The 14,408-nt window shown below is 38.6% G+C and overlaps 1 long non-coding RNA gene across 1 annotated transcript in view; it reads right to left on the bottom strand.

Annotated features, from left to right (window-relative positions):
* The window catches only part of LOC128645122 (uncharacterized), a 34,520-nt gene extending 24,899 nt beyond the window's left edge, over positions 1 to 9,621 (bottom strand). The window contains exons 1-2 of the long non-coding RNA XR_008400078.1: positions 9,362 to 9,621; positions 9,122 to 9,283 (exon numbers count right to left, since the gene is read on the bottom strand). This is a non-coding gene — a long non-coding RNA (uncharacterized LOC128645122). The remainder of the gene's footprint in view (positions 1 to 9,121; positions 9,284 to 9,361) is intronic.
* Between the last annotated feature and the right edge of the window lie 4,787 nt (positions 9,622 to 14,408).

The following is a 14,408-nucleotide window of genomic DNA, read 5'->3' as shown; positions in this document are numbered from 1 at the left end:
TCTAAGATGCCAATATCCTTTTCCACAAGTTTCAAGAAGCTAGTTATATGGGGATTATGGGTATTGGGATCAAACTTACTGACACCTCTATATTCCTTATATAGGAAGAAAATAAAATTTGAAGAAGAAGACAGACCGACACTTACCTCAGATAAAATGGAGGATTGGATCACAAAGTTGGACGAGCAGGTTCAAAAATACAAAGAGGATTTGGCATCTTACAAGAGGAGCAAGCGAAGGAGAATTGCAGAGGATTATCGACTGAATCTGATCTATCCTTGGCAATACGGAGTTTCCGTACAAGGCAGGAGGCGCAGGCGTGACGTGCAAAGAGTGCGACGCCCAGAGGGAGCAACGCTTGACTCTGCATCATCCGGGAGCAACCCCGAGACCAGGAGCCTTTTTTGGAGGAAGGAGAGAGGCTAACAACAAAAGACCCCAACATACAAGGAGGGGGAGCAGGCGAAAAAGCATGAATAATCGGGAGCAAAACGGGAGCAAAACGGGAGCAGCCAGCAATCAAAACCTTTCAAAACACAGCTTAACACCAGAAGAAGAGGGTATATTAGAGAGAGGATTGAACTTTGTCCCTAAAACTAAAGGAAAGATGTTTCTTACAAAAGTAGACCTATATAAATTTGGTTGCAGCTTAAGGCTTAGAGACTTTTTTGTGGATAAAGGGGTCAGAGATCAGGGCACACATAGGGAATATAGAGGTGTCAGTAAGTTTGATCCCAATACCCCTAATACCCATATAACTAGCTTCCTGAAACTTGTGGGAAAGGATATAGGCATCTTAGACAAGACTATTTCACATAACAAACCCAATTTTGAAAACAGGGAATGGGATGCACTCAAAGGCCTTAAAAATAAAGGACATAAATTTGAAGCCTGCTGACAAGGGTGGAAGTATTTTCTTAATGGACTATAAGAATTATCAGGGAGAGGTATTAAGACAATTAAACAACAGTCAGAACTACATAAAATTAAACAGAAACCCCACCTTGGAATACAAGAGGGAGTTGGATAACATTCTACTGATGGGGATGCAGAATGGCTGGATTTCGGAGGGAGAGAGAAACTTCATGTTTACTCAAGACCCCAGTTTTCTATATACTCCCAAAGATCCATAAGACTCACATTGACCCCCCGGGAAGGCCCATAATCTCTGCTATGGAGTCACTAAACCAACCAGTGGCCCAATACTTGGATGATATTCTACAGGGACTAGTAAAACAAATACCCTCATATATAAGAGATTCTGATCACTTCCTAGAGACACTGAAATGAATAGAATCTTGTGGGGATAATATGCTATTTGTTACAATGGATGTCTCAAATCTTTATACCTGCATCCCTCATGAGGAGGGGATTAGGGCAGTTAGGCAGTTGTTACAAGAAAATACTAGTTCTAGGGGGCCTCCTGTAGAATACCTACAATACTATTACAATTCATATTGCATAAAAACTATTTCAAATTTGAAAAGGATGTTTTTCTACAGTGCATGGGTACAGCCATGAGCCTCTATTTAACAAAGTCTGGCGGACCTGATCCGACAGTGCGGATCAGGTCGGCCAGACCTCGCTGAATGCGGAGAGCAATACACTCTCCGTATTCATCATTGCACCAGCAGCTCACAAAAGCTGCTGGTGCAACGCCGCCCCCTGCAGACTCGCGGCCAATGGGCCGCCAGCAGGGAGGTGTCAATCAACCCGATCGTACTCGATCAGGTTGATTTCCGGCGATGCAGGCGGACAGGTTATGGAGCAGCGTTCTTTGTGACCGCTGCTTCATAACTGCTGTTTCTGGCGAGTCTGAAGACTCGCCAGAAACACGGGCCATCAAGCTCCTTTCGGAGCTTGATAGATAGGCCCCATGGGCTCTCGGGTAGCACCGAGCTATGCTAATATTTTTATGCATTCGTATGAACAGGCTAATATTATGAATAATGAATTATTCTTACAATATGGAAGGAACTACAGGAGGTTCATAGACAATGTGTTTTTTCTTTGGTATGGTGGTGAAAGTACCCTCACTAGATTCCTGGAAGAGATTAATAAAATTCAGGACCCCATTAGATTTGTCCCGAAATGGGACAAAGAGAAAATTGAGTTTCTGGATATAGAACTATTCAGAGACAATGACAGGATAGAGACAAGGGTGTGTAGAAAGACTTCAGATAGAAACACCTTAGTACGATATGAGAGTTTTCACCCAAGACACCTACTTAACTCTATGCCAAAAGCTCAAATTTTGAGAGCAGTGAGACTCACCTCTAAACTGGATGAGGTAGAAAGAGCTGTGGATGAAATGGGTGAAAGATTCTCAGAGAGGGTATACCCAGCCAGTATCTTACAAGATAGCAAAACACAGGCAACAATAGCAAAATAACAAAAAGTGGAGAAAAGGAGAAATAATGAAGATAAATTATAAATTATTTTTTGTCACTGAGTATACAACAGACAGTCGTCAACACCTGACTGGGACAATTTGCGACAACTCAGAGCCATCGTTAGCACTCAAAGGGTTAATATAACTGAATTGGTTGTGCAAAACTGGGGAATGGGTAATAAAGGGATTATCTATCTTTTTAAACAAAAACAATTCTGGTGTAGACTGTCCCTTTAAGTATATGCTATTGACAAGCTATGTAAACACACTCAGAAGAAGAAATTACACTCCCAGTAGGGTGTATAAGAGATAAGTAACACATTTTAAATTTTCCATTGCTGTCTCTAAGTATTGTGCTTTGGTTTACAAAGAAATATAAGATAAGGAATAAAGTGTGTGTACACAAAGTAATAAAATAAACAGATCTGATTTTACCTGCAAGCTCAACTTTTTTTTAATAGGTTGTAGTTTCAAAACACAAAACCAGCTATTTCATATAGACAAATAAACCTGAAAATGCCATTTCTTATACATTTTATACTCTGCAGCTGGTATAACAAGTCATTGAACATACATTAAGGGAAAAACAATTTTACAGTGTACAGTCCCTGTTTGATCTTGTACAGTTAGTCTATTACCCCTCACATGCACATGTGAATTCTGTAATTACTGTACCTAGACTTCCACTCCCTTTATTCATCAAACTTTCTCACGTCCCTCATGAAGTTGACCCTGTGTAATATCACAGCATGTTCTTGTCTAATATGTCTTCCTTTTAAGTATGTTCCTGCAGCATTCCTGTATTGTTTTACTGTCCCTCTGTCTCTAAATGCTACATGATTTGTGCTAAAAATAAATGTGTAAGGAACACTGCAGCATCACTCACTGCCTCCTGTTAATCAGCCTCTGCACTCTATGGTCAACACTGAAGCAGCGAAAAATATTAAAAATAACAAACCAAAAATACAATGTTAGCTATAGACATTTCGACTTTTCCCCAGAGAAACAAAATCCAACAGCAGACATTACCTCTTGTTCTTGTGACCCTTTTTAAGCGTATTCTTTTATATTTAGAGTGTAGCTTTGTGTATCTCAGTAGTGCAGCGATATTTGGCCTTTTCGCTAGAGTGCTAATTGCGCAAGAAGTAAACTTGTTGTGCGCGTTGGGTTACGCTCGTATTACAAGTTGAAAGTAAAGTTATCGCACTTGTGCTAATCTGACTAAACAGTTTACTTCTAGCGTAATTAGAATATTGCACATGTGATAACGTATTCCCTATAGAAGTCAATGGAGCAAAAAAAGGGAAAAAAAACAACAAAACACCCTACTTGCGCAATCCAGAACAAATTTTCTCAAGGGCGCTAACCCGACATGAAGAGATCTCAATGTTAAAGCCCTTTGCCTTTTTTTCTCTAACACCTGAGACCTCAGATCTTTGAACACTTATAACTTTCATATGCAAATTTTTTTTCAATAATTTTTTATTAGATGTTATTGAGTGTAAGTGTACTTTGTAATGTATTTTTCATGTGTTTTGTGAGACTTTTTTGTTTCCTGAAACAGTTAACCACAGCTCTGAGTACCTGCTAACCCGATGAGTGTTAACTTAAATTGCATTTAACCTGCGCGCAAACTCAATATTGCTTGTGCACAAACGTTTGCGCTTCACTCGTAATCTGGCCCCAAATAAAACTTAGCACCAGTATATTCATATCAATGTGAATAACACAAAAAGGTAAAAAAGACAAGGCAGTACTCACGCTGAACAAAATACACAAAAATACAGTTTTTCTCTCAAATGATTTATCCCCATAAAGTATATAAGTAACCTATTATAGAAGGTAATTAATGTCTTCCCCATCCTTAGACATGTCCCCACCTTCATGAGTACAGGTTAGGCTTCTGTTCTGATAACATATTTCAGATGCTGTTTAGAATGTACCTTTAAAGTGACACTGTACGTTAAACTTTTCTCCCTTTAAATGTGTTCCCAAAGATCCATTTTAATTGCGGGAGTGTATTACAAAGTTTACAAATAGTAAATGTACCTTTATTTTGTTATTTGAAATAGCTACTTTTGCATATGGATACTGTCAACTTTACTGACAATTGCAGTGCTGCATAATTAGCTATGGAAAAAGAAGGCAGCAACAGAAATCAACCTCCCAATGGTTGGTGGGAGAGTGAGAGAACCCAAGCAATTTGCAAGACTATCTTATTGAACAAACTATTAAGTTGTGGTTATTCTCAGTAAAACAGTTCTGACAGCTTTGCTCTAGGTTTATCTTGTTTTCCTTTTAGTCTCCCATTTCTGTTCACACAGGCAAATTGCATTTTGCACTTCTACATAAATGCAATATGATAAAATAGCTGTTCTTCAAAGATATGACAACTGCAACTAGCTTACATGTATATCTGTGCCAAATCCTCAAACTACCAGGTCTGTAGACACACATCAGGTCAACTTTATATTTTAATAGTTTTAATAAAAATGCTGTAGAGTTTTTTTTCTTTCTTTTCACACACACACGCACTATATACAATATATATATATATATATATATATATATATAATATGTGTGTGTGTGTATAATTATATATAATCTATATATAAAATGTGTGTGTATATTTATATATAATCTATATATAAAATATGTGTGTGTGTGTATACACACACACACACACACACACACACACACACACTCTCTCTCACACTCTACTAGTGTAAATTTCCAGACCTAGATAGATAGACATATAGGAAACTTCTGATTGTGTAGATGTCTGTATATATCTAAAAAAACAGCTTATAATTTATATCATTGTTCAGACATAAATTATAGCTGCACTGTGGCGCTGCTATAACATAGGGGTTTGGCAGAGACAGCTTTTAGGATTTCATGGGCTTCATATGAATAAAATTAAATTGCTAAGAAGAAGAAAATACGGAATACGAGTGAGATTTATATAGATGGTATACGAGACAAGGACAAATAAATATCACTATGTCCTATGATAATAAATTATAGTTTATTTCTTGCCAAATAAAGTCAATGTTTGTTCTATAAGTGAATAATTGAAAGAGAATACAACAAAAAGAATGAACATTTACTTAAACCAACTAGGAGGGACGGAGCCAGTTATTTCCTTCCTTAAGCCCCTATTCACTGCCATCTGCCAGCCCCTTACAAGCCCCAACATCCTACCCACCCCAGCCGTGCGTGACACGAGCTGTAAGTGAGGGGAAGTGCTAGCTATAAACAGTGATCGGTTCCAGAGCACACAGCCCAGCTCTTCGTGACTGAGAGACCCCCTTCTCTTAAACTGCCAATATTCTAACACGCACATTTCAGCTGCAATGCTCCTTCCCTGGCCTGTGCTGCCAGTACATGGAGAAGGGGGGCTGAGGGGCGAGGGTGTTACATTGTCCAAACCGGCTGGCGAGTCCCAAAATACACAAGTGCAAGGAGGGGAGGAGGACTTTGTGCTATGTTAAATATATATATATATATATATATATAATCACAAACACACGCAAGTTAGCTGGGAGTAATTATGAATGAGAAGTTCAGTTCAACAGCAAGTATTAAGTTACATGAAAGTTATTTTACAGACAGTACTTGGTGCTGACTCACACCATGTATCATACTTGTTTTTCCTCAATAAAGCAGAGTCAAATGAGTGACTATATGAAGTTTAACCAGCAGCAGTAATGCAAACCTTCCCCATAGAAAACCATTAGACAAGTATCTTCATAGGGAGAGAGGTCAAAAAAAGACAATATCATTTTATTACATTTGAATGATACAATATTAACATTCATTATATAGAAACATTCAGACAGAAGAATATGTCTATGCAAACAGCTGTTTAACATTCAAAAGTCATTTTGGTAAAACATATAAAGTAAAGCAGCAAGTATTGGTTGTCATTGAGTAGTTTTCATGATACAGGTAGGGTTTGTCAGGTGTCCAGTATCCAGTATTCAACTGGACAGTCCAGTATTTTAGTAGGCTTTCCAGTAAAATCTTCACAAAAATATTGGACATTAAAATGACCTATTTTATGAAGTTCCGAAGTGTTAGCTAAATTGAAAAGCCTTCCTATGCCTAAACTCATTACAAAAATGGAGCAGAGAGAAGTGAGGAGCAGTCAACTGGGTCAAACTAGTTTTGTTTTACGAGTGGTGCTGGCAGCCAAAGAGGTAAAATGATTGATGTGTAAGTTACTGGCAGCCCAGGGGTAAAATGACAGCTTAGTTGCAAATAATATACACTGTGTGATCAAGTGCGGGGGCTTAGGTAGAGTTTTGTGGGGGGAGCATTGTGTGACAACGGCATCTACCGTTGTTCTTAGTCACCAACTGATTGTCCAGTATTTTTGTGGAGGACAACTGTCAACCATATATACAGAAGTCACAGCATCGCCACAGGGCCGGATTCAGGGGTCAAGTCCTACAAGAAAAAATGTGGGAACGCACCAAGACTTCCACCCCCCTCACAATTAATATTATTTTATACACACACACAGATACACTGTATTTATATGTATATAAACTATACACTTTGGTTAAAGGACCAGTAAACACAGCAGATTTGCATAATCAACAAATGCAAGATAACAAGACAATACAATAGCATTTACTCTGAATTTCAAATGAGTAGTAGATTATTTTTTAACACATGTCAAAGTTATGTCTATTTCCACTCCCCCTGTACCATGTGATAGCAATCAGCCAATCACAAATGCATATACGTATAGTCTGAGTTCTTGCACATGCTTAGTAGGAGCTGGTGACTCAAAAAAAAGTGTAAATATAAAAGACTGTGCACATTTTTTAATGGAAGTAAATGGGAAAGTTGTTTAAAATTACATGCTGTATCTGGATCATGAAAATTTAATAAAACCTGAGTGTCCCCAAATTAAATCCAAAGAAGGGTTAAATGGTTGTCTTTGGGCCTGAGAATCCTTCTCTGTCACAGAGTCTTGCCCACTTAATGTGCAATAGTCCTATTTCTGCTGAGGGGAGCTAAATAACCCCAGAGCAAGCCACACAGAATTGTAAACACCATGTGTTACACACAGTGCAGGGTGATCACACAGCGGGATTGCTGACAGGCTTGCATTTAGTGTATAGTAGGAAGTGTTACTGCCCATTACTAGAGGATCTCACTATCCCTCTAATCAGACTGTGCTCCAGCTCCTCCCACCAGCAGAAGCAGTGTTTACTGAAGCATTTATGTTCTCTGTCTAGAGGGAACTTAGTTCCTCCTGCAAAAATAGTGCAGGAACTCTGCTCCCATGCGTTCCCGCTCGACTTCTGGAGGCCTCCTTAATTAAGGTTGCCGGCACATCGGTAAACTTCAGATTTTGGTACCTTCGGTCACCTGGACTGTAAATCCGGCCCATCTGTAAAGAAATCAGTGATAATGCAGAAAATATTTGAGTGACTGTAAACTGGAGCAATGCAGGTATTTAGAAGAGGGATTATATTAAAGGCCCCCAGAAGGGTAAATTTATGGCTAGTGGAGATTAATCTATGTTTATATATGTTTTTATGTTCTATAGACTAGTATAATTTTATGGGCCTTTAATAGGTAATTGGCATTTTAACTTATTCACTAGAAGGTGGATGCATAGGAACATATTCAAAATATCCTATTATTAGATGGCTCCAAATATTAGTCCCGGCTACACAAGCAATAATTTTATTGATGCAATTGGTTTATATGAAAAAATCTTAACAAGACTCCAGAAAAAAAATGTAGATTAATGTGGCTTCCTAAAGCTCTGAGTGACCAGTGCTGTGGTGGTATCTGGTGTAAATATATTTAAATTGTAATCCAGAGTTTTATTTTCAGTTAAATTATTCTGGAAAAGGTAAATTAAATCCAGATGAAATGTTTGTGTATTTATATTTTTTTATGAGCACATTTTGGATTTTTGTATTCTAAATACTATACATGAAAATGCTTTAGAGCTATCATTTGCAGTGATTGATTAAAAAAGCGCTGAAATGTAGTACTTTACTTTTGATCATGGGCGGACTGAGCAGTCAGGCAATAGGACCTGGACAGAGGGGCCCCAAGAGAGGATCTGGGTGTGCTGCTTATGATCTATGTCACAGTTGGTTAAAGGGGCATAAAACAAGTTAGGATAGAGACATAATATAAAATGTACTTTAATTACTTTACCTGCAAATTTATACTGCAGTGCCTCGCCATTAACCCTTTCTTTTAAGTTTCCGAATTGTACAGCTCTAACTCCCCCCACATATTTCCTTCTATGGCTGTATCTAGATCTACCATTGTTTTGGTAGAATGCAGAAGTAGCACAGTGATTATCTGCTGGAGCATGCCTAGAAGCAAATAAGCTGCTGTGAAACACAAAGCCTGTGTTTCTGATACTAAACACTGATAAAGGGGGGTGGATCAGACACTCCAGACAGCATAGCTATGTAAGTAATATTGCTTATTTTTAAAATTATTTTTAAATACTTGCCAGCAATTTTTAAACAATTTGTTCATGCAAACTATTTTTTACTTAATTAGCCCTTTTAGGATATGCACAGATCTCAACATGCTTATGGCACTTTAAATGAGCTAGCGCAGTGGCGATAGTTGAGCGGTTGTGACTGTAAGGGAGTGGATGGCAGCAGCAGGCAGGCAAATTTTAGTATGGGACCACACGCAAAGTAAGTGCCTAGACCCTCCCCCATTTACAAAGATTACCTAGATCAGCTGCAGTGCTGACAGGTGCACTAGTGGTTGCTCTGGGCCCTGTAGTGTGGGGTCTGGCCCTAGAGGGTGGTAGGATGAGGGAGCGGTGAAGGGAGGTGGGGGCCCCCTGTTGATCTCAGTCCGCCCCTGCTTCTGATGTGAGTTTATACAAATCTAGAGGATTTTAAGAAAATTGGTTTAGTGCATTTTGAGTTATACTTGAAGTGTTTGCTCAGCAATAATAGTGCTCACCTTTCAATATTTTCCTACTTCCAATATCCAAATTTAGACACCTTAAAAGCATATAATCAGCCGGCCAGACTTGTTCTTAAATACATTCAGGTCACTGCCAAAAGGCAATGCTACTCGCCAGCCCTGCACGAAAGGGAGTGTGGGGACCCAGAGAGACTTGCAGGTTGCATATCCAGTCACCCAGAGACTGAGTTGCAAAAGCAAAAATCAGGAGCTAGAGCTGTGAAGTACATCTGAACTCTCCTTGTTATAGAAGTGCGAGCTATATTTATGTGCCGCATACAATGAACCTGCCATCCTGAGGGATGTCTATCATACATACATTATACCTAATGGGCACTCTGACAGGCATGGAAATGAAGCAGAAAGCTGGGACCAGTTGGCTAACCTCTAGAGCCATATACATAGAACTCGTTATTGGTCATTGGCTACATCCAAGACTTGCATAATGCTCACTTCCTGGTGTCTGGCCGCCTCACTGCAGGACAACTTCCCACGCATCTGGAAAAAAAAAAAAGGTTACCTACAATAGTATTATATTTGCACTTGTTATGTAGAGGGAACATAAGAGAGCAGGACTCAGTAACCAAAACAGACTATTATAAACACTGAAATCAATCTAAACCATTTTGTTTTTAGCTTTAAATATATTTGAGCATTAAAAGTGAACATTTTTAGATCAAGTCTTATGCGGTTTTTAATTATTCAAAATGTACTAAAAGCAAACGTCTTCCATTATCACTTCTCAACCAAAAGTAAAAATAATTATTCCAACCACCAAAGGTGTGATATTAATCTGTCATTCAAACCTTGCTCGGATTTTGGTTGACTCTTTAGATTCCCGATATGCTCAATATTTTCAACTCAAAACGTTTCCTACCACCAGCTCATGATTATTTATTAATTGAGTTAATCCTCATATATAAAGGGCCTAGCCAGTTTAAATATATCTTGGTTGTCTACAATTTTGTTTAATTCCTTCAGAATTTATCAGCAATAATAGACATTCCAGAATTATCTTTAGCAATATTGAGTCAGCATAAAATCAGTGGTTTTTAAAGTATGAGGCGGGGCCCTCAAGGGGGAGTCGCCAGAGCAGTGACACATCACACTATGGAAACCATAAGCAGCAGCTGACTTTAGCAAAACATAGAAAAGTTTTTAAGAACCGACAACGATACTTGCCAGGTCATGGTGGCAAAGGGCAGGATGAAGTTGGAAGAAAGGCACTGAGGTCAAAATCACTCAGATACTGTGTTGCATTTGCTGTCTTGATCGGTAAACTTGAAACGTGAGTGGAGCTCTATTTTGGTTGAGCAGAATCAGCTCTTGAATGTTGGGGGGGGGGGGGGACTTGAAAATTTCAGCAGGAGGGGAGGCCCACCTGCCACCTAAGACTTTGAAAACTCTGACATAAAGCATGGCCCACTAAAAGTCAGGAGATAAAACTGAACATGGTAATATTCCAAGGACCCACTTTTGAAATCAATTATTAAAACAAAAGCTTAAGTAGTTTATACATATTTGGAAGATAACCAAGATACATCAGACTCAGTTATGCAGCATGCACAATATGCACTTATGCATTATGGGCTAGATTAAGTGGCGTGCTACCGTTAGCGCTAGGAGCGTAAACATGATCACGAGATTGCAGTGTTTTTTTAAAGCTTTAATCCACATCACAAGTGGCGCGTTGTTTAAATTGCCACAAATACGTTTGCACAAACTCGGTCATTTATGCTACCCATATTTTCTATAGGCGGCGTATGTGCCTTCATATTACAAGTTGAAAGTAAAAGCAATTGCATTTTACTATCAATTAACACCTTAACTGCCACACCCCAACATCGCAAACTACTTGGCTACACTATTAACTGCTAAACAGCAACATCCGCACATCGCAAATACCTGCTACACTATTAACTCCTAAACCTCCACATCCCGCATTGCAAATATTTTTTTTACCAAAAATAAAAAACCCACAGTTATGCCCATTTTAAAACTAAAGCTCCCTTAAAAGGAAAAACACACCCCAAAATAAAAAATCCTAATCTAACACTAAAAGTTACTAAAGCAATAATAGTCCTTAGAAGGGCTATTTGTAGGACATTGCCCTAGGGTGACAGCTCTTTTTCTAAAAAAAACAAACAACCCCATTGTACAATTAAAGTAACCCCCACCCCCCAAATAAAGTCTATCTAAAAAAACCTACTCTATTAATTGCCCTGATATGGGCATTTGGTTGAGCATTTTACTGATAAGGCAGTGCCCTAAAGTCACTCAGCTCTTTTGCTGCCCAAAAAAAAGCAAAAACCTATCCTAAATTTTTTTAAAAAATAATGCCATAAGTTATCTCTTTATTTTTGCACCCTAATCTAAAAAAGAAAAACCCACCCAAAAAAACTCCTATCACTAAACCCCAAAATTGGTACTCACCAAACTTGAATCTGGCTCCTAGGTGATCGACTCCGGCAGTGCTCCTCTTCTTGCTTCATCCATGTCTACACTCCACTAGGCCAGTCTTCTTGCTTCATCCATGTCTACACTCCCCTAGGCCAGTCTTCTTTCTTCATCCATGTCTACACTCCCCTAGGCCAGTCTTCTTTCTTCATCCATGTCTACACTCCCCTAGGCCAGTCTTCTTGCTTCATCCATGTCTACACTCCCCTAGGCCAGTCTTCTTTCTTCATCCATGTCTACACTCCACTAGGCCAGTCTTCTTGCTTCATCCATGTCTACACTCCCCTAGGCCAGTCTTCTTTCTTCATCCATGTCTACACTCCACTAGGCCAGTCTTCTTGCTTCATCCATGTCTACACTCCCCTAGGCCAGTCTTCTTTCTTCATCCATGTCTACACTCCCCTAGGCCAGTCTTCTTTCTTCATCCATGTCTACACTCCACTAGGCCAGTCTTCTTTCTTCATCCATGTCTACACTCCCCTAGGCCAGTCTAGGCCAGTCTTCTTCTATCTTCCATCTGATGCTGCTGCTTCTAATCTTCCACCTGATCCATCTTCATGCAGTCACCGCCGCACACTGAAGCTTGAATACGAGGTTCCCCCTTTTATAGGGGTGCCCTTGGTTTTAATTTTCAAATTCAAAAAGCTTTCATTCTATTGGCTGATTTCAATTTGGGTTTGAAAATCAGTTTGAAGTTCTTCAGCTAATTTACAGATACACAATTTACCAGAATCTATAACAAATCTCTTGGAGAATGTCAACAAATTATTCCAGCAGGGAGCACCAGAGGTAGATCGCAAACTGCTTCTATTCAACAGAGCTCCCAAAGCCCTCACCAACCTAATATGTGAAGACTTTGGGATTCTTTTCACTGCATTTATAATCTTTTGGGTAAAGGTTCTTTAGCAACTTCAAAGTAATTCTTCAAAATATTTAGCTAGTGCTTGAAGATGAATTTATTTAAGTTGATTGGCTTACCTGTATCAAGTGGAATAAAAAAAATATCCACTTGAATAACAGAACTAATGAAGTTTTATTACAATTTAAAGGCTACACTCTTTCTAATTTAAAACAGTTACGTCTGTTCTTGGTTGACCTTATCAGTCTTCTAAACCCTCCAACCCTACCTGTATTTCCAAATAAGAAAATGTTGTAAATGACCAGATTCTATTTGACACTTGTTATTATGTTATACATTAGGGTGAACCTTTACTGTTTTTATTATTTGAAATAATTTTTTATTGATATTTAAACAATACAAAAGAATAAACAAGACCTTCACAGAAGACATAGCCACTTAATGACAGATAGATCAATGAGACCAATATTAGTAGACAGTAACTAAGATTTCCTAAAAGCATTTAAAACATTTACATTTGTATCGCTATATAGATGGAATTACTTGGTCGATTACTCCTTAAACAACAGCTATCATGCATCTTGTCTGTCAGTTTGTCTGGGGGACCTGAGTGGGGTAAGGACACCCCCTCATTCCCATCTTAACCAAAAAATTTATGAAGATCTTGAATACAAAGGGAGTATAGAGAAAAGTTGGGAAAATCAAAGGGGGAAGAGAAGAAGATAAGAGGGGAAGATGAAGAAGAGTAAGAAAATAGTGCCTTCCGACCATGACACACCCAGTGGAATTTTCATCAATAAGAATAATATTATGATTAACCAACGGATGTATAAAGGCATATAAGATCTCTGCTGTATTGGGTATATTGACAATTCAAACAGTATTATTTGGAGTCATGTGTGATCCAATAAAACCAGACTTTGTGAAAAGCTTCCTGAGTGTCTAGTAATATTGCTGCCTGTGCGGACATATTGTATATGTGCCTAATTTTATGTAAAATTTCGTCCCAGGGGGGAGCCCCCTCCTTCCAGTGACGGGCTATACATATACGTGTAGCTGTACATAAAATTTTGATAAATTGATTAATGTCTTTATTAAACTGCCTTAAGCGTACATTCAATAGGGCTTGGTTCATTGACAACTGAATGGGGCTATCTAGTATCCTACTTAAAAGGAGTGATAATTTATTCCAGATTATTTTAGAGTAAGAGCAGTCCCACCACATGTGTTTGTATGTACCTTCAACTTCACAACCCCTGTAACAGAGCTTGGACCCCCGTTTAATGGAATGAGAGGTGATAATTGGAGTGAGATACCATCTGAAAATTGTTTTAAGGCAATTTTCCTGCATGTCAGCACTCAACAGGCCTTTACTCGCATTATATATTAAGTTGTTCCAGTCGGAAATATCAATTTCTGTATTGAGGTCGGCCTCCCATTTGAGCTGAAGCCTTGTTTTAGTGATTTGTGTGGAAGATTGAATTAGTTGGTATAATTGTGAAATAGTTTTTCTAGGTCTGGATGAGGAGCTACAAATTATTTCTAAGGGAGTGAATTTGTGACCAGTCAATGAAGGTAGGTATTTATGTATGATGGAGGATATCTGAAGATATAGAAACCAATGTAATTTGGAAGGAGACAGTTTATCCTGAAGTTGTGTGTATGTCATTAATTTGCCTTTGTCTACTAAGTCTGCAATCCTATAAAGACCTCTGTTTTCCCACTTCT

The sequence above is a fragment of the Bombina bombina genome, chromosome 1, assembly GCF_027579735.1.
Source record: "Bombina bombina isolate aBomBom1 chromosome 1, aBomBom1.pri, whole genome shotgun sequence".
NCBI classification, from domain to species: Eukaryota; Metazoa; Chordata; class Amphibia; order Anura; family Bombinatoridae; genus Bombina; species Bombina bombina.
This window is presented reverse-complemented; position numbering and strand designations above follow the sequence as displayed.